The sequence below is a fragment of the Ictidomys tridecemlineatus genome, chromosome 2 (assembly GCF_052094955.1).
Source record: "Ictidomys tridecemlineatus isolate mIctTri1 chromosome 2, mIctTri1.hap1, whole genome shotgun sequence".
Taxonomy (NCBI): Eukaryota; Metazoa; Chordata; class Mammalia; order Rodentia; family Sciuridae; genus Ictidomys; species Ictidomys tridecemlineatus.
The window spans coordinates 225,170,064-225,191,453 of NC_135478.1; the positions used below are offsets into that span (position 1 = coordinate 225,170,064).

Here is a 21,390-nt window from a genome sequence, read left to right on the forward strand (position 1 = left end):
ATAGCCACTTTGAGGAAAACAGGACCTTTCTGAGGGGCCTGGAGGTAGGGACAACGAAGGCTCCAGGTCTGCATGCCACCATCCTGGGAAGCAGCTCCCAGCTGGCCTGAGTGCAGGTCCTCCCTCCCTCCCCACCCAGCTCATGAGGGGCCCTCCGCCTACTCCATCTCCCCCTGCCAGCCCAAGCCCTCATGAGGCAGGAAAGTGGGAAGGTCCCACTCAGATGTGAGTAGTTTTCCCATGTCCCCACCCAAGCCACCCCTAAGTGTCCAGTGGAATTGGGGGAGAGAGTACAGGGACCACAGTTCACTGCCTGTCAACACCATGCGGTTCACTGCTCCCTCCTAAAGGGGCCTCATGCACTGGTAGCCAGATTGCTCTTGGGTTTATTAATACTTTTTTAGATATTGATGAAGCTTTATTTTATTTATTTATATGCGGTGCTGAGAATCGAACCCAGGGCCTTACACACGATAGGCAAGTGCTCTACCCCTGAGCCACAACCCCAGCCCCCGCCAGATTGCTCTTGACCTCACATCTGCATGTGTTAAATGTGCCTCCTATCAACCATCTACATGTGGATTTTATCCCATAATCCATCTTAAATTTTATTCTGGGACCCCTTAACCCATTTAAATGTAACAATTACAGATAATACTTAGGATTGAATGTAGCATCGTAGTGTGTGCCCTGTATTTACCCCACATGTTCAAGGGTTTTATTTTTGATGTTGTCATTTATTTGGGATTTTCTCTCCTCCTCCTCATTCTTTTCCTCTTTCCTGTCAAGTTTGGATTGACAGTGTTGCTGTGGGTCAGCAGTGGGGGCAGTTCTCATTCATTCCATTTTTCCCTGCGCTACTTTAAAGGACTAATAGTAGAAAGCTCCAAATTGACCATCATCTGGGATATTTCCTCAAAGGTTGATAAGACAGATCAGGAAGGATACACAAGATCTGAACAAGCCAATTAACAGAATCAGCCTGATCAGGGGACACAGAACACTGCACCGTAGGACTACTGAACACAAGTTCTTTACAAGCAGATGCCAAACATTAAAAAAGAAAAAAAAAAAAAAAAGGACCAAGCAGTTTAAACAAATGTAAAAGTATTGAGATCATATGAGTATGTTCTCTGACTGACCATGCCTTATCTTTTAAGCTAGAATCAAGCAGCAAAATGTAACCAGAAATTCTGTATATTCAAAAAATCGGAATTATACTGCTAAAATATCACATCAATGAAGACATCATAATGAAAGCTAGAAGCATCTAGAACTGTAAGGAAATGCCATGTATCCAAACTTGTAGCATAAAGCCAAGTACTTGGGCACAGGTGAGCTCGTGATGGCTGGGAACTTAGAAGCTGCCAACTGAACAGCAGAGCAAGTCCACGCCGGAGTGAGTGGGGAGAAAGAGACAGCAGAAAATAATGAGATAGCATACTGCAAAAGATGGAGTCAGCACCACCCAAAATGTCATTACCACAACCAATAACTGATTGGGCTGTGGTGAAATTTGTCAAGGGGAAGAGAGAGCACAGCCAGGCTCCATGGCGCATGTCTGTAATCCCAGCACCTGAGGAGGCTGAGGCAGGAGGGTGGCAAGTTCGAGATCAGCCTCAGCAACTTAGAAAGAAAATAAAGCACAAATCTGCTTCAGGAATGGAAAGGGTGCATGACTTCAGTACCACAGACAAGAGGAAGATAAGATGATACAGGCAACTTTTTGCCAAAAATCTGAAAATTTAGTTAGAATATTAAGCTCCCACAAGAATACACTTTTAAAAAACATAAAAATTGTTATATTAATGTGGTAACATGGAATGTTTTGATACATCCATACTTTAGGTAATGTGAAACATCTGTGCCTTCAAATCGTTACCATTTCTTTCTTTTTGTTCTTTAGTTGTAGTTGGACACAATACCTTTACTTTATTTCTATGTGGTGCTGAGGATCCACCCACGGCCCCACACATGCTGGATGAGTGCTCTACTGCTGAGCCACAACCCCAGCCCTCAAATCGTTACCATTTCTTTACGGTGAAAACTTTAATTTACTCTTACCTCTTGCTTAGTTTTCAGAATGAAAAGCGTGTGGCCCACTTAGACTTGATGAGGTATTCAGGCAATCTGCATTACTATTCTTTAAAAAAGTTATCCCTTATATTTCCTCCTTTGCCCTCACGGCCTCTTTATGACCCCTTTCTCCCAACGCATACATATTTGAATAAAGTTCCTGATGAGGAAACAGGCAAAAAAAAAAAAGACACCTTTAAACAGAACCATCGAGAGAGAAAACCAGAGCAGTTCTATACCAATGAAAAAAAATTGCTTCCATCATGAAACATCTTTCTGTAAAAGAAGCCGCAGGCCTGGAGGTGGCATGGGGAGTTTCTTCCTCCCATTTGCAGGGGAATTATGTCAACAATACACAATCCTCTCCAGAGGAACAGAGAAACATGGTCTCTTTAGCTGGTTTATGAGACAAGCATAACCTTGAAAGTGACTTCAGAAGCATAATCCAGAGAAGAAAATCACTGGCCAGTCTCAGAACATGTACACAGAAGCAGAATCCTAAATAAAATATTCCCAAATCACCCATCCACGTGTAAGAATAATAAAATACCATAGCCAGGAATGGTGGCACGCTCCCATAGAATCCCAGCTCCTCGGGAGGCTGAGGCAGGAGGATTGCAAATTCAAGGCCAGCCTGGTAACTTGTGGACCCTGTCTCAAAATAAAAAGGGCTGGGGACGTACCTCAGTGATAGTGCATCCCTGGGTTCAATCCCTAGGACCAAGAAGAAAGAAGGAGAAGAAGACATCATGGCCATGTTTGATTTTTGAAATTCAAGAATGATTTTTGACAATTGAAAATCACCAATAGTAACTGGCATTCCTACTGAAGGAAGAAAATTGTGATCATCTCAATGGCTACAGAAAGACCATGTGATCAAAGCCCACACCTGTACGTATTCTAAATAAGTTAGGATGAAAAAGGAAATTTCTTACTTTGGTAAAAATTGCAAACAAACAAGAAAATATGCCACTTAACGGTGGCATATTTAAGTGTATCCTCAGCCTGGGAACAAGAGAGTCCCCTCAGACACTATTATCAGATATTCTAGCCAGGTCAGGCAGGAAGAAAACAAAGGTTTGAGGATTAGAAAACAAGGAACAGGAATCACCACTCCCAGGTAGAATGACTGGGCACAGAATCAGTCATATTGCTGAAATTTAAAAAAAAAAAATGAGCTTATAAGGTAACTGATAAAAAGCCACACCAAAAATAATTTGTATTTGCATATACCAATAGCAGTTATGAAATCAAAATTATTTAAAATTTTTCATTTGTAGCAGAGGGAAAAAATTAAGAATCTAAGAATAAACCCACTAAAGATTCATGTGGAGAAAACTTGAACACTCTCGAGGGTTTCCTTCATTCCTTACTCCTCATAACAACTCAGGTAGCCTCAGTTTACAGGTGAGGAAGCTGAAGCTCAGAAATGTTAAAGAGACATGCTCCAAGTCGCACAGCTGTGTGTGTAAACACTTACTGAAGTAATCAACAGAAGGAAGGCACAATCCCCCAGCATGTTCTAACGTGCAGCAGGGGCTGAGAGCTGTTCCTGGGGGCAAACGCAGAACAATCCCCCTCTGTGGTCAGGGTTCCTGTGGCCTTTCAGCTCCCCTCCCTGCTAGCCACGGGCAGTTCCTTGGCCCCGCCAGACAGGCTTATGGCACTTCTTTGGAGGCAGAAGTTCACCGTGATGGCAGGTGGGTTGGGGAGAGGGACCACAGAGCCCTGTAATAGGCAGGGGGCAGCTGCAGGGACGGGGCATGTGCATGGCACGGGAGCCTCCCAGGTTCTAGGGTCAGTGTCCCCAGCTGAGAATCCTCCTACTGGCCTTTGCCCCTCCCTCTCCCAACCCAACAATGAAATTTATCTCTCTGGATCCCAGCCCCTTGGAAATTCTCAACTAGGGAGCTGATTAAATTGGTCCATTTTATTGCCTCCCCCTCCCCCACCGCAGGAAATATTTGCATTTTCCCAGAAACTTTCAATGGACTCTCAGGCTGCTGTGAGCAGAAAAGGAGGCTATTTTTGGTCTGAGATGTCTTTGCTTGTCCGTCAGATCACACAGAGACGCTTTCTGTATTAGATCTAGGGCAGAGCGGCAGGAATGCCTGTTTCAGAGGAGAACGCTGGGGCAAGAAGAGGGGCTTCAGTTCCAGCGCCTCAGAGCCATCTGCAGGGAAGGGGAAGCAATTACAAACCAAAGCTAAACTAGCAGGTGAAAGAGAGGCTGAAGGAAAGCTGAGAAGCCACCAAGTCCACCCTTCCTGTCCCTAAACACAGGACCACTGCAAAGATCCTGCGGTTGTGTCCATGCAGCTGCCCTGTGTGTCACTGGACAGGGATGACCATATGCCTTCCTATTGCCAGGTCTGTCTTCCTGAAGCACAGCCAGATCCTCACCACCTGCTCCAGCCTGGGGGGGGGGGGTCCCTGCATGTCCCCCCCAACTGGCTGTGGAGTCAAGCCTATGCCTCACTCTAGCTCTGGCACCTCCCAATGGCTGCCTCAGCTGAGTCCAGAAACCACTTGACTCACTGCAATCTCCCACAGAGAGAGTACTGTGACTGTGTACTTCAGCCAGCCCAGACTGCTCCCTATTTCTTATGCATATCTGAGCCCACACATTCTTCCTTATTGTTCTCCCTGCCAGAAATACCCTCCCTCAAATTCTCAGTTGTATTTGTCAAAGCCCAACTCAGTTCCTACCTCCACCTCACAGTCAGAACTGATAGCAGTAATAATGATGATGGCTGATGTTTCTTAAGCACATACTACATCCAGGGATTTTACAGTAAGGACTTTAAAGACAGCGAATCTGCATAGCAATCCTATGAAGTTTGTTATCCCCATTTCACAAGTTCAAAACCCAAGCATCTGAACAGTTCTGTAGCTTGTCCCAAATCACTTAGCCAAGAGGTGCCACACAGGTGAAAATCCAGGTGGGACTCCAGGAGCACTGTTCACTGCTATTCACTACTGCCCCCTCCTGTTGGTTTAGCCCAAGTGTTCTATGTTGCTTGTACATTTATGATTCTAATTACTGGAACTGGCACCCTTTATTTATCATCTTTTTACTGCCCGACATTTGGCTTATGGTGAACATATTTGTGACCAAGGCTTTCTTCTTGTTTTAAAATCCCCAGAAATAGAATCACCAAGTATATACAATTTCACGATCCAGATAGGGAAAGTCAAATTACTTTCCAAAAGGGTTTCTCCATTAGTCAGATATATCTGTATTAATTTTACAAATTCCATCATATAGTGCAATTAATCATTTTTTCTTTAAAATCTACAGAAAATGTGAGAGGATAGAATAATGAATATCGCATATGCTTAACCTATAACTCACCAATTGTTCATATTTGGCCAGAGTTCCATTCATATTCTCTGTCTCTCTCTCTCCCCCATCCCTATCCCTCTAAGAAGAATTTTTTCTTATTTGCTGAACCATTGGTAGGTAAATTTCAGACATCATGACATCCCCAAATCCTTTATCATGTATACCCCAAGAAAACATTGTATATAATCATAATACTACTAACTACCTATTACAACCCCAAGAGACTTGATATTAAATAATATTATTGAATAATGTATAAACTATATTCAAATTTTCCCAATTGTGCCAATAATGATTTTATAATTTCTTTTTGTCCAAGTTCCAACTAAGGACCCTGCGCTGCACTGCCACAGCTCTTCCATTTTTAATATCTAGAACCATCCCTTTCCCTTTTCTGTTATGATGTTGACATTTCTTAATAGATCCGAGCAGTTGTCTTGTCCAATGTCCCATCATCTTGATTTATCTCGTTGTTTCTTCATGATTAGATTCAGGTAAAACATTTTTAGGAAGTGTACTTCATAGGTGTTGTTGACTACTTCCTATTCTACTCATCCCAGTATAGATGATGATAAATGCGGTTTCTCAATTACAATATGTGTCAGTCAGCTTTTCATCACTGTGACAAAAATACCTAACACAAACAACTTGGAGGAAGAAAGGTTTATTTTGGTTCATGGTTTTGGAGGTTTCAGTCTGTGGTTGGTGGGTTCCTTTCCTCTGAGCCTGAGGTGAGGCAGAACACACATCATGGTGGCCGGGCATGGCAGCAGAAAAGCTGCTCAGGACATTCCTTCTGTATTTACTAGACTCTATCTTCTGTAAAAAGGAACTCTAACCACTGTTACTCCTTTTAGTACATCATAAACTCATGGCTTCTTTTTTACTGTATTTATTTTTGAAGCTCAAAATGTCCAAAATTTGGCCAGTTGGGTGCCAAGCTGCTGTGAACATCCTGCCTCTCCTTGAAAACAAAAAAGAATCTTATTTTTGGCACAACAAGAAGCCAGGTTCCCCTTGTGCTTTCCCTGCCCCGGGCGTAGAAGGGACCACTTCCTTTAAGGCTTGTTCCGCTTCAGTGAAAATGCTATTGAGAAACTCAAATGAAGCACTGGCAGCGCCACTCGACTCCTGTGTCACTGCAGCCAAGTACACAGATACTGGCATCCTCTGTTCTGTCTCAGCCATTCTTCTTTCACTGCCTGAACTCGGAGTCTTGTTGATTTTATTTATTGAGTCCCAAATGGCAGTACCAAGGTCCCAGGGTGCAACCCTTATTATCCACAAGGTCTCTTTAAGCCATTCTTTGACATTATTCTTTGCTAAGGAAAATGGACATGTTTGAAAGCTTATGAGGAAGATAGGGAAAACCTGTTTTTAGAAAACTTTGACAATCTTTATTCATTGGTGTCATTGAAACTTATGTCACCCTGAACTTAAATGTCACCTTTTCAGTAAGACCATCCCTGTCCTCCCAAGTAAAATCGCAAGGGGTCACCACAGCCCTCCTGGCCCCCACCTCCACCTGACTTCTCTCCACAGCACTGGCTAATAAGATACTGCTTTCTTCACTTGTTCTTCCTGTGCCAGCAGGGATATGTGGTCCTTTTGTCATTACGACTCCCCCAGAGGCTACAGCAGTGCCACCACAGGGCAGGGGCTTGATAAACATTTTGAGTAAATTGAATGAATCAATGAATCAGTGGCTCTGGAGGCTGAGACAGGAGGATCACGAGTTCAAAAGGGTGCTCTAGCCAAACTAATAAATCCTTTCATCTATTAAAAAAAAAATAAAGAGTATCATGGTGCCACCGCGGAGCCCAGAAGCAACCACTGTTAGGGGCTCTAGCAGAGGCCACTAGGAGAGCCAATGATCCATTAATCAATCCTGGCAGGGAGAGGCTGTGGGAAGCAGAGGGTGGTTAACTAGAGCCTGTGGCCTCCAAAGACAAGTTCATCAAGGCCTCCAAGAGCCCCAGAAAGGAAACTAATTGGAGGACTTGCCACAGTGGGCTTCATTTTGGGGGGCTGAGCATTCGGCGGTGTGCCAGGAGCGCTTCCAGTCAAATCTGAATCTCCCGAGGACTGATCTCCCCAGAACTCACGTTTCTGCCTCACACTTCTGTCCATCGGCTACGATGCCAGGTGTCCTCAGTCCCCACACACTGGGAGCCTGAGCCAAAGGAAGGACAGGGTGAGGGACTCACCCAGAAGGGGACTGACTCAGGCAGCAGGTCCAGGTTCCGGTGAGAACATCACCTGGTGGATGCGGTGGAAGGGATTAGAAGTAGGTGAAACTAAAATCCCACCCGCATTAAGACTGTGTAAACCTCCAGGTCTTATGTGAGATGAATCTGTATCTTGAAAACAGCTTACTATTTGCATGTGGCTCAAATGAGATCAACAACAAGAATGGAATTGCAAAATGTGACAGTTTTGTGCCGGTACCTGTGAGTCTTTGGAGGGCGACCCCCCTTGACCTGCCTGCTCTACCCTCGGCTCCCTTTCCTGCAGGTGAGAGTCGGTGTCTGCCCTGATTTCATTACTTCATGGGTCTCTGCCAAACCATGCACCTCAGAGTGCTGCGGGGCCTCCAGGTGCAGGAAAGACAGGAAGGTGCCTGCCCAGAACTGCGATTCCTGGCCTGCCAAGGGCTCTTCCTCCAACCTTGGCAAGGACACCTGGCAGGAAAGCTCATCAAGAACTAGATGCCTGTAACCCCAGTGGCTCTGGAGGCTGAGACAGGAGGATAATGAGTTCAAAGCCCGACTCGGCAACAAAATAAGGCTGGGGGTGTGGGGCAGTGGTTGAGTGCCCCTGAGTTCAATCCTAAGTGACCAAAACAAACAACTACAACAGAAAAGCACACTGTGTCCTCCCTGACCCTGGGGAAGGGCTGAGGAAAACTACACAGAGGCCAGTGAGCAGCCTTCAGCCAAGGCCCAGGGAAGGAGAAGGTGTTTCCACCACAGGGGCAGAGTGGCCGTGGTCCAGGCCAGCCATGGCCTGTCTCCTGGCCCTCACTGGACCAACTTGTGGTAGGCTGTTTGGTGCCACTTAGGAAACACACTGTCTTCTTGGCCCCTACCTGCCCTGATGCCTTCCCCAGTCAGGTATGTTCTAGCCAGTGTGCCTAAAACCAGTGGTGGGGACTGGTGGGTGGGGGACAAGCAGGGAACCTCAAGAACCACCTCTGAACACTCCTAAGTTCAGGCCGGTCATCCACTATTAACTCGCGCTTTGTGAGGGAGGCCGGGTGGCCCTGCTCCCCTAGGAAGGAGAAGAACCAGGTTCAGAGCGAGAGGTTGTCTCAGATTCTTCTGCTGAGGGATGTTTGAAAGGCCTGCTGTCACCTGCTTGTGCCCCAAATTCATACAGTTCACATGGCACCCCAATTCCCAAGGTGACCGTATTGGAGTGAGGAAGTGATTTGAGTTAGATGTGGCCAAGAGGTAGGGCCCTCCTGAACGAATTTGTGCCCTTATAAGAAGAGACACCAGAGTGCGCTCCCCCTCCTCTCTCTCTCCCCCTCTTCCCTCTCTCTCTGTCTCTCTCTGTCTCTCTGTCTCTCTGTCTCTCTCTCTCTCTCTCTCTCTCTCTCTCTCTCTCTCTCACACACACACACACACACACCTATTAGACATAGCAAGGAGATGGCCCATCTGTAAGCCAAGAAGCAGACTCTCACCAGGAATCAAATTGCCCATCACCTTGATCTTGGACTTCCAGTCTCCAGAACTGTGAGAAAATTAATTTCTGTCACTTAAGCCACCCTGTCCGTAGAACTTTGTCTTGGGACCCAAGCACACTAAGACAAGGCCTCAATCTAAATGTGCCAGGTATGAGCATGGCCTGAATCCTGGGGGGCAGCAGAGCTGGCGGGCCATGAGTGGTGTGTGCAGACCTGACCGCGTACCAGGCCGCCCACTCACGTAGGTGTGACGACAGCTCTCCCAGGAACCCCTGGGCAGGGGCCTTGGTTCCCTCAGGAACTCTGCTTCTCAGCTGAGGTCCAGCCCTCTGCCCAGGGCCAGAGGACTAGCGCCTGCTGCAGCCAGGATGTAGACTGAGGCACAAGCTGTCCAGCTTTTCCGAATCTCATGTCCCCTTCTGTGAGCCTGGCGGTGTGAACCCAAGGGTGCTGCTGTTTCATGAGCCAACCCCCAGAAGGCTGCTCCTGGGGGCTGACTGGCTGGGAGCTGCAGATGGTCAGGGACTGTTATTTAGAAGGACACTCCCTCCTCCCCCCATGGAAACTAGGAAAAGTAAGTTTTAGACCAAATTGATGAATCCCCTACAGTTATCTAGAAGGTCCTTCAGTCCAGGTGCCTCAAGCCCCGCTGCACCGGGGGCGGCCCTCAGGGAAAATGCAGGGTCCTGGAGGCTCAGGGCTGAGCTTCCCGAGGGCTCCCAGCTTCCAGGCTTCCTCTCAGCTGGGCTTCCCCATCAAGCTGACCCCCATTGCCACGCCTCGCCAGCCCACGCCAGGCCTGTCCCCCCAGGAAGCCAACTTGCCTCTCGGGCTTGGGCCTCCAAGGTTCTGCGTGTACTTGGCTAAAAGTTCCCCAGACTTGATTACACTGGAGGCGAACCCAATTAAAAGCAGGCCTCCCTGGGGAGGCAGGCTGCCCTCACCGCCCTGTGAACGGGGACACGGGCCTAAGGAGAGTGTCGCGCCACGGCGGCACCACTCAGAGGCCTGTGGACAACCCTTGCTCTATGTGACCTGCCTCCACAAGCTTCTCGGGAGTGACGTCCCCCCAGCCTGCGTGACTCCCCCAAACTCTGGAGTCCCTCTTAATTCTCTTCCTTATTCCTTAGCCCCATGCTTCCTCTCCTTGGGTCTTTCTGCCTTTGCTGTGACCTCTGTTGATACAACCATCCCAGGAAGGAGAGGAGAATGTTCTGGAACACTCCTGGAGGAGGCTTTTCCTCTGCTCTGTTTAATGATATTGAAGGACATGCCCATAAGCTAGTGGTTAAGACAGACAAATAGACCTGACACCAACACGCAGGCGCGAACACTCCGCTGGTTAGGCCCACCCGCCTTCTCCGCGGGCCTAGCTGGGGACACCTGCCCTCTCCACTTAGCCCCGCACACTCACCCACACACAAACACACACACGCATACCCTCACTGACCAAACCCACCCTCACACACTCCTCACACCCACACACTCACATGCACACTCAGGTGACACTCTCAGGTCCTGTGCTCCTGTCCCTTCTGCAGCCCCTTCGTTGCTCTGGGGCACACAGGAGTGCAAGAGGAGGGGGCCGCCCCTCTGTGCTCCGCCTGTCCCAGCTTCCTCCCCTGCCCCACTCCCCTCCCTCACACCGGACTCCTGAAACACAGGCCCGGCCCCAGGGGATCTCCATTTGAAATTTAGGAATGATGAGTTTAGGACTCTGACATTTATTTCAAAAAGGTCCACTACCATGGGGGACAGACTCTAAGGAGCCCCATGGCCGCCCTGGGTTCACTCCTGCTTAAGCCCCTCTCTGGAGGGTGAGCGGCTCCGTGACTCGGCTTTGAACCAAGAAGGTGGCAAAGGTGCCAGGAGGCCAGGCCGTCATCCGGCCACATGACTAAGGCTCTGTCCTGCCAGCAGGGCTCTGTGCCAGCTGACACGGTAAGCGCCATGTCGGGAAACCCACCGCCAAAAGCCTCGGGTCACCTCTGGAGGGCCTCCGTCCCACAGCCCTGAGGAATGCATTCTGCACACTCAAGTGAGTCTCGGGCCCATTTTCCCCAGTCAGGCCTCCAGCGGAGGCACAGCTTGGCGGACACCTGGCGGGCAGCCTCAGGACCCTGGCAGAGGCCCCCTGAGCCATATCTGTACTCCCAACCCACAGGAGTTGTAGTCTATCGATTTAAGGCAAGATGTGCCTTAAATCGATACACTACAACTGTTACCCAGCAATCAATGGCAAAGCCACCTCTGTGACCAGCTTCGTCTTCTTTCAGTGTTTGTCTTCATTCTGATGGTAAAACAAATGCATCATCCTAGAAAACATGGAAGGGGGACATATAAAGGAGAAATGAAAATCGGCCACATCCCTGCTGGGCTTGCCGTGTGCCGGGTGCTGGACAGTGTGCTTTTCTGAGCGTGTCCCCGCAGCACCCTGGCAAGGGCTGGAGTCCTGTCTGGATCCCAGGACAGACAGAAGGGGCGGACACAGGGTGAACCAACGTCTGCCCAAGTTGACAGCCAGAGCGTCCAAGCCACTGTGTCAGAGGTCCTCGGCTGAGACACTTTCAGACACATTTTGGCAGCAAGCTCCAAGAGATTTTAAGGTTTGAAACAATGTTGCTCAAGTCTGGAAAAATAAAAAATAACCACCATTACATTTTAACAATGTCTCAGAGAGTCAATGAAGGCACCCGACTGTGGCACTGATTACCCGGTGGACTTTCTTTATGTATCACTGTTTAGGAAGAATGACTTTTGGCCAAATCCACATTATATTTAAGCCTCGGGAAGCAAACTCCATGCATTTTTTCCAGTACCATTTCTTTGACCTTGACTTGACTTTGCCATATCATTTCCCTTTCTCTTGCAGTGAATGGTCCTTTACTCAACTTGGTGTAGCATGACCTGTCATTGATAAGGACCCATGAGCTCATACCAACTGAGCACTTAGCATATGCCAGGCACATTAGGCATGTTTAATGAGAAACTACATTGGGAAGATTTAGCATAGTCCTGCCCTTGATTGGATTAGTAAAATAAGATTTTTTTCTTTATTTTTTTATCTGTTCCTTTTAGGTATACATGACAGTAGAGTCTATTTTGACATATCATACATACATGGAGTGCAACTTCCCATTCTTGTGGTTGTACATGATGTGGAGTTTTACTGGTCATGTATTTGTATATGAACATAGGAAAGTTATGTCCAGTTCATCATTCTGTCTTTCCTATTCCCATCTCCCCCCCTTTCCCTTCATTCCCCTTTGTCCAATCTGATGAATTTCTATTTTCTCCCCCTCTTATTGTGAGTCAGCATCCACACATCAGAGAGAACATTCAGCCTTGGGTTTTGGGAATTGGCTTATTTCACTTAGCATGATAGTCTCTAGTTCCATCCATTTACTGGCAAATGCCATGATTTCCTTCTTCTTCATGGATGAATAATATTCCATTGTGTGTATAGATAACACAGTAAAATAAGATTTAATTTTTTTTTCAATTAACTTTAGTGAATATCTATGTCCAGCAAGTGACAGGCCCTAAGCTATATTATTTCATCATTGTGCATCATTTAATTTCATCCTAGAACCAATCAATAAAGCACTATTTTGTCCTCATTTGGCAGAGGAGGAAACTGAAGCTGAGATAGGTACATCAACTGGTCAGCCTACCAAGAAGGGGTGACAGGCTGCCTTGCCCTGAGCATCCACTCTAATCCATAGGGCCAGACTCTAGCCATAACACCCATTTGTTTGTGGGTTGGTCTCAGAGGTTCTTGCAGTATCTGAGTTGGTGCAGTTTGCAACTTTGTGTAAGAATAAGCAGATCTGGAGCCTAAGGGTAGTAAAGACATCTATTGTCAACCCAGTGACTTTTTACCAGGAGGATTTTTTGTGTCACTGTGTCACATTGTTTCTCAGCACTGTATTCTGGATTTTATTGGGCAGAGTCACAGTGGAGCTCCTGGGCTAGTTCCTGTGCATGTGGTCAGCTGGAACCTCAGGTGACACTTAACAGAGCTTGGGGCCAACTGAGGGGCAGATTCAGGACATTTTCAGCCTCCTTGGGTCTCTGTTACTGTTACTCTCTCCAACATTAATGAGGGACATCTAACAGGACCCCAGAGAACCTACATTCTTGGCTTCAGATGAATCCACCTCCCACTCGTCACCCAGATTCAACTCTTGATCACTCTGGACCTTTCTTCAGCAGGAAAGCTGATGGGAACCTGAGGAGCCTTGGTGGGGAGTAAGAGGTGCACGGACCCCGAGTCTCCCTGTCCTGGAGCATATAGTGAAGACACCTTCCACCAGGAGAAAACGTTGAGGGGAAATTGAGTCATATCCATGCAGGATGAGGGAGTCCTCTCCGACACAGTCCTGCAGGGCACATGACCTTAAACAGGCTGCAATCTGGGGAGCCTGTCCTATTCCTCCACCTCTTGCTCGATGCTGTTGGAGCCCAGCCCATCAGAACCCATCTTTCCAGGTCCAAGGGAAGCCTGTGTGCCTCCAGCGAGCCTCGCCCCGTTTGCCTGGAAACGTCTCCGGTGGTCCAGGCAGAGCAGCCTCCCCACAGCCTTTGGCCCCAGGGTCTCAGTCGCCACTTCTTCCTCTGTAGCATCATCCTGGTTTGATGGGGAACATTTATTATGGAGAGTGAATTTGGAGGAAAAACTTGTAGGGCCTGCAGCTGCCAATTTCTTTTCTTCTAGTGGTGAGGAATGAGGTGAGGCTCAACCAATGGGCAGCACCAAAAATGAGACCACGTGGGTGTTGGCAAGGTGGCCTGGTGAGTAACTCCACAGCAGCTGGGGACTCACAGGGTGAGGGAGGCCTGCACCTGTTGAGCAGGGGCTCTTGTGCATCTCTGTTGCTCTCTCACTTGCAGCATTTTGAACAAAGACAGGGCAGCCGTGTCCTCTGGGAATCAGTGGCCAGGAGGGGCTGGTTTTCATCATGAATCTGTGCTTCTTCCTCCAATGAAAATCACGAAAACGGAGTCTCAGGCCACAGTTACAGCCACCACAGATGGGTAGAGCTCAGGGCTCCAGCCTCTTCCGACCCACAGGGACGAGCCAGGGTCCAGGAGAGTGATTTGTTCAGTGGGAACCAGGCCAGTTGGATCCTCTGGGGGTAGGAGAGGACCAGTAGGTTCCAGGAGGTGAAGGAGTTCTGAGCAAAGAGCTGGGGGCTTAATTCATGTTTCCAATACTACCTACGTGGCAGAGAATGGAGCTATGTTAGACAGGTACCAGGGGAAAGAGAAGCAATAGAATGGATGGATAGGAGGATGAGGATGGATGGATGGATGGATGGGTGGGAGGATGGATGGATAGATAGATAGATAGATAGATAGATAGATAGATAGATGGATGGATGGATAATTATGGGGATTGACTCATGCAGTTCTGGAGGCCAAGGAGCCTCAGATCTGCCATCTGCAAGCTGGAGACCCCCGAGGGCTGGTGTTGAGACTCGGTCTGAGTCTAAAGGACCAGCAGAGCTGATGGTCCCAGTCTGAGGTCACACACTGAGAACAGCAGGGAGTGGTGGGCAGCTCTGGCATAAATCCCAGAGTCTGAGCCTGACAACCAACAGCCCTAATGTTTGAAGGCAGGAGAAGATGATGTCCCATCTCAAGAACAAAGAGCATGTCTGGGGCTGTGGCTCAGTGGTAGAGTGCTCGCCTAGCGTGTGTAAGGCCCTGGGTTCGATCCTCAGCACCACATAAAAATATACAAATAAAACAAGGTATTGTGTGCAACTACAACTAAAAATAAATAAATATTAAAAAAAAGAATAAAGAGCAAATTCCCCAGTCCTCCGCCTTTATGTTCTCTTCAGCCCTCCATGGATCGGATGATGCCCACCCACATGGGTGAGGTAGACCTCTACTCAGTCTACTGGTTCCAATGCCAATCTCTCCTAGCAACCCCGCTGCACACCCAGAAGTAACACTTGCTGGCTTTCTGAGCATCCCTGAGACCCGTCAAGTTAGCACCTAAGATCCACCATCACAGAAGTTTACTCAAGTAGCCAGGACAAAGATGAAAGGGCGTTAACTCAATGAATTCCTGGGAAGGCTTGCTTTAGGAAGCAGGGCAGAATTAGGCGGTAAGCCTTTTATAAGGTGGTTCCTGTGAGAGATTTTTAAGAAGTGGGGGCAGCTGTGTCAAGCATGATGTGCCTGGGACCCCTCTGATGGGAAAGCTGGGGTGGGGGAGCAGGACCTGGCAGGTGGAAGCTCGAACCTCAACATACAATCTCAGCAGCCCAACCAACCGGGAGCTCTGGAGCAGAGACAGCCGATCAGGAAAGTCCTGTTCTGGGTAGAAATAGCCACCACCCTCACACTCTGTCATGACTGGGGACTTCCCAGAAGGACCATGGGCTGGGATGACGAGCTGAGGTGAATTCTGAGGACAGAGAGGACTGAAGATCAGTAGTTCACTGTTTTCCTCACAGATGAATGGCTTGGGTTTGGAAGGGAATCCAGGGTGCATTTCCACGGTTCGCAAAGACAGATGGAGATGCAATGTGGCCTCAGGAATATCAAGAATCTATGGTTCATCTGATACCAAGATCCTCCATCTCTCATCCTGCTTTCTCTGAGGTCAGCTCCATCCCCCTCGCTGAAAACCAACCTTGTGCATAAAAGAAATCTGGCCTGTGAAAGCTCCCATGGTTTACTTTTTATGTTTTCTGCTACCCAAGACTCACATACTCTCTGGTCCCAAGTTCCTGGGAAGGGTCTAGGTTCGGGTTCCCCCTGCTGGACCATTCAGCAGGTGCCAGGGACAGGACACTCAGGAGCATGGCAGCTCTGTTGTAGCCACATTAGTGAAGCAGGAAGAAAAAAGAGGCCCTTTTTCCAGAATAATAATTTTTAAAAAATAGTTTCCTACTCCAAATAGTCTACACATCTTGCCTCCATTTCCTCGCTTCAATTAACCCTTCAAACACGTGCCCTGTAAACTCGGCCCCCACCCCTCTGCTGAAGCAACCTTCTAAGGACCACCAGTTCCTTCATAACTAATGAAGCGGGTTGTCCTCTAGAATGTTCAATAGGAGAGCTCTTCATATAAGGCAGGGTCTGGCTGTACCGCCCCAGAGTAGATATTTGAGCCTGTCTGACCAGCTGAGGGCCAATGACCACCTGTTTCTCCTATAAATGGGGCGTGGGGTGGGGGAGATGCCATCCAAGGTAAAACTATGTGACCCCCATCCCCTGATTATAGCTGAGAAAACGAGGGATAAACTCGACCTTTCTTAGCCAATCAGGTGTTCTCTTCCGGGAATCTGAACTGAGGAAGTCAATCAGTTGTGGAATGACTATACCAGTACCCAGTGTGGAAGCTGTGGGGGCCACTGTCACCGCGCTGTGTGAATGAAGACACAGGAAAGCCAGTCCACAGAGGAGGAACCCACAGATGTACCCTGAAAAGATGGGTCAGAAAACAGCCTGCCCGGTGAGGCACGAGTTACAAACTGAACCCCCAGTGCAGGGTGCCACCCAAGGGAGGTGATCAGATAGGAGGGTCTGTCCTTATGGGTGGATTAAGGTCATTTCTGTGGGTTGGATTATTATTGCAAGCTCAGGTTTGTTATAAAAGCAAACTGGGCCCCTTCTCTGTCTCCCCCTGCATGCTCCGCTGCCCTTCTGCCTTCCGGTCAGCACAGGATGGCACAGCATGAAAACCCTCATCAATGCCGCAGTCTTGGATTCCTAGCCTCTAGAACCATGATCAAAGACATTTCTGCTTATTGTCGATTACCCAGTCTCAGGAATTCTGTTACAGTAACACAAAATAAAGCAGTTGTTTGGGGTACACCTGCCGAGTAGCTGAAGGGGGGTTATCCAGACTGTGTGTTGCCCTCACTGGGATACAGTGAAGCCTCACACGGATCCACACAGGGAGAAAGAGCCTTAGAAGAACTCAGAAAAGCACCTCGTGAGAGAAAGAGTCAATATTCCAACAGCTCCCACCACACAGAGTATCTCTGTGCCAGATGACAGCAGGGGTAGAAAGAGGTTTTCTTCTCCTTCCCCTCACCCCATCCTTGGGGTGTTCACTGGGGCCCAGGCGTGAGGAGTAGGAGCAAAAACACAAATAGACACTGTGGAGACCTGGACCTCTTTCCCATCAGTCAGCACCATGTAGAGATCAGCCCCAATGGGACCAGGGAGAAGCTTCCAAGCAGACGAGGCATTAAAGTTTTGGTTTAGATCAGGCTGGACTTTGTGATCACTGAAAAGGAGACTGTTCACGCACAAAGTTTAGGGTCCACCTGACACGCAGTCCAGAGTGGGAGCAGGAGATTGCTGACAAAGATGGCCAAGACTCCCCCTCCCCTGGACGCTCACTACTTGATCGTACAAGACTCTCTTCCCACCTCTTGAATCTAGCTGGGGCTTGTGACTAGATTTGATGGAAAGAATATGGCAGAAATGTCGATGTGCAAGATCTGGAGCCAAGGACTCTCCAGCCCTCTTGGAATAGGGAGCTGTCATGTCGAGGTGCCCAGGCCAGCCTCCCTGAGGGAGAGAGAGGGGCCCAGCCCAGGACTAGCTCCAGCCACCAGGAATCAGAGTGGGGCCATCTCGGCCACTCGGGTCTAGTCAAGCCACAAAAGCTAAAGATTACTGCAACTGCAAGAAGGACCCAGGCAAAAAGGCTATCAGCCGAGCTTGGCCCCCACTGCAAACCCAGAGAACCAAAGAAAGGCTTGTTGTTTAAGTCACTCAGATTAAAAGTGATGGTTGCACAGAACTGGTGTGGTAGGAAAGACAGAGCTGACAGAATGAGTTTTAAATGATGATGGGCAAAACACCTAAAGTCGCCTCCTGCTTGCCACAGCCAAGTGTATTCATCAACCAACCAGTCACACTGGCACAAGGTGCTGGATGCCTGTAGTGTATCAGGGAGGTTCTAGATATTCCCCACCAATAGTTGAAGGGGTCGTCCATGCCTAGGCACCTACTTGTTCATGTTCCTGGAACTCTCCCTGCTCCCCTCAGCAGCAGCACCTCTGGACACTACCCACAGAGCCCTGGAAAGCTTTCTGCAACCCCCCAGGAGGCTGCTGCCACGCAGGGCTGAGGAGAGGCCATGACCTTGACTGGCAGTGGAGACAGGGTGAGAGGCACGCGGCCTCTGCTTTGCTTCCTTCCTAAAATGAAGCCACACACAGCAGGGGAGGCCTGGGTCCCGGGCTGCGCCATGCCACTGGGAGGTGGAAAGGATGGTCCGCTTCTCCCTGCCCCTGAACAGGACCTGGAGGTGTTTCCGGAACCCAGGCACAGTCACAGGCAAACACAGAAAGCTGCTAGCAAGGGCTGCCCTGCAACACCATGGAGTTGGTCCCCGTCCATGCCAACTCTGCCCCATGGCACCCCCTCACCTTCTCCAGCCTTCAGTTGTCATACGTGTAGGATGAGAGCAGTGTTTCCCGATGCAGCTAGAGGGACTTTCACGTCCCATGCATGGGTTTAAGGGCAGGCCCCGTACTCTCCAAAATGAGATATTATTCTTAAAGGAGTGTCCATGTTTATTGCAGCCCTATTCACAACAGCCAAGGTGCCTGTCAACAGATAAATGGGTAAAGGGTAGTATATAAACACAGTGGGATATTATTTGGCCATAAAGAAGATTATTCTCCTGTCATTGACAGCAAAATGGGGGGAACTGAAAGACATGATGTTAAGTGAAGTAAGCCAGATGCAGAAAGGCAAGTCCTGCAGGTTCTTTCTCATATACAGAAGTTGGAAAAGTGGACCTGAATGTAGACTAGTCATTGATCCAGGTTGGGAAGGGTGGGGGGATGAGAAGGGTGGATTTGACCAGTATGTGCTGTACACATGTGGAAACGTCACACTGAACCCCACTGATTCGTACAATAACACAGGTTAGTAATTTTAAAACGTGTCTGATGGTCCATGAAAGTTTATAAACTGCTGACCTAGAAAATTCCCAGGACTCACAGGCACAGTGGTGGACACCTGTAATCCCAGCAACTTGGGAAGCTGAGGCAGGAGGATCCCAAGTACCAGGACAGCCTCAGCAACTCAATGAGACTCTGAAAGGTAAAAAGGGCTGGCCATGTCGCTCAGTGGTAGAGCACCCCCCGGGTTCAATCCCCAGTACAAAAAAAAGAAAGAAAAAATCCTGGTCCTCTCCACCACGGAGCCTGCCAGAGGCGACAGGGCTGGAAGGGCCCATGCAGGAGGGGAGCAGCATCTAAAAACCCAGACAGGGTAGGAAGCGAGGCCCACTGTTCTGGAGAGGACCTGGGGAGGTCACAGCCCCCTCTGGAGACAGCCTCACCCACCCCAAATCCAGCCCGGGTGGAAAGACCCCGAGGGGCACAGGGGTGACACTGGAGGGTCTCCTGAAAGCCCTCCAGTGAGACCTGGGTGGGGGGGGGAGAAATTCCTGCAGGAGCAAGGGGCTCTGAGCCCTAGAGAGCGCTGTCCTGTGGGACTGGAGGAGAGCCCCCTTCTGGGTTCTGCAGAGCCAGAAATAGAATCCAGTTTGCGATGCCCCTAATGACATTACATAATGACATTACATAAGCCCATTACGTAAATCAAAGTCCCTCCATTGACAAGAATGTCCCTGCCCCGAGGCTGACCTAATCCCTTGCCTGAGGGCTCTGTCCCTGTCAGGGCAGTTGTAAGAATCTGTGTCCCGCAGCCCTTGTCCACACAGGCTTGGGGCTCTTCCTCCTCCTGCTGCCCCAGGCAGCTTCTCTACCCTCTTAGTCTTGGTCAGGCACCACGCGGCCTCTTCCAGGCCACTGTCCCAAAGAGCTCCGCAGAGGGCGAGTCCTGGGCATCCACCCTCCTCCTCTGAGGACTTTTTATTCCCCTGACTGAAATGGAACAATTGTCTCTGATTACAGAAATTTCAAGAATCAATGGGCGAGGAGCAGTTTCAGTCTTCCCGTGGGCGTAGAGGGAGCCTGAGGCCCTGAAATTCATCCTGATTTTGGGGAAGGATCCTGAGTCCTTGGGGCAGAAGGAAACTTTCCCTCCGAGAGGCCCTTGTGTCTGCAGGCCCCTCCCTCTCCCTCCAGACATGGTGCAGAGCCCACCCCCCAGCCCTCCTCCCACCACCCACCAGCTCCCCTCCAACCCTCTTACCTCAGAGGCAACCTCACCCCATGGGGCTGTCTCCCTCCTCCCTCCATGTGCATCACAGAGACCCTTGCACGCCCACACAGTTTTCAGTCTGTCTCCTAAAAGGTCCAGCGGTTACTGTCGTGTCCAGGCCATCTTACTATAGAGAAGAAAACGTCAGTCTCAAGATCACTTGTAGAAGAAAGTAACACAAATAGAGCAAAGCAAAATGCTTGTCCTCTTCCGGGTTGTTGGAATGGCACTCTGCATCTCCAAAGCCAGCTCTTCTGGCACAGCAGGGTCAGGTGCCAGAGCTCCTGCTGGTTCCTCTGATGGTGCTGAGCTGGCCCAGCCCCCGCCCTCCGGACACAGGAGCATTTCAGCCCCTCCTCCTGCAGCCTCCACTCAAGTTCCAGATCTCACTCAAGGTCCCTGATATGGGTGGAACTGCCTCCCCCAAAGAGATGTGGCGAAGTCCTAACTCTACCCCCACCTGTGAGTGGGACCCTATTTGGAAAGAGGGCCTCTGCAGACGCGATCAAGTTGAGATAAGGTTGTTAGGAAGGCCCTCACTCACTATGACCAGTGTCCTTATAAGAGGAAAAGAGACACGGAGTGTCAGGTGAGGCCAGCAGACCTGGCAGTGAGGTGCCGCAGGGGAAGGAGAGGTGGGGAAAGGAGAGGGACAGGTGCCCCTAGAACCTGCAGGGGAGCGTGTGTGGTCCTGCCCACCACAGTTACAGACCTGGCCTCCCCTCCCTGACACCTGTCATGGTGAGCACCCGCCTTGTGACACTTGGCAAGGGACCCCAGAAGGTGCACACAGTGCTGCCAGGCACAGCCACCCTGTGCACGGGGCAGATAGCAGAGGGCAGAGGGGCAGGAGAATTCCAGCAATTCTCAGACACTGAAGCTTGGTGTTCTGCCCGGGTGGGGTAGTGTCCCCTATCCGTAACACATGGGGACTCTTCCCAGGTTCCCACCCACACATTCCATGAACACAACCCGAGATTCGCCACCTTCCTCCTTCCATGTCCTCCTCTGCCCTGCCTGGTGTCCCCCCAACATCATCTGCCAGGACACCAGTCACCTTTGCCCAATGCCTCTGTTTGGGATGTCACAGCATACATTTCCCCCTGCCTGGCAATTCTAA

At 49.4% G+C, this 21,390-nt stretch overlaps 1 long non-coding RNA gene across 2 annotated transcripts; it reads right to left on the reverse strand.

Moving 5' to 3' along the window:
* Window positions 1-6,070: 6,070 nt before the first annotated feature.
* LOC110598269 (uncharacterized) lies at window positions 6,071-20,666 on the reverse strand. 2 transcript variants are annotated; one of them, XR_005736339.2, is made up of 3 exons: window positions 20,262-20,599; window positions 18,521-18,700; window positions 6,071-14,333 (listed from the first exon to the last, which is right to left on the reverse strand). It is a non-coding gene; the product is annotated as an uncharacterized LOC110598269 (long non-coding RNA). The 2 variants fall into 2 exon arrangements; XR_005736340.2 differs by lacking the exon at window positions 18,521-18,700 and having other exon boundaries at window positions 20,262-20,666.
* Between the last annotated feature and the right edge of the window lie 724 nt (window positions 20,667-21,390).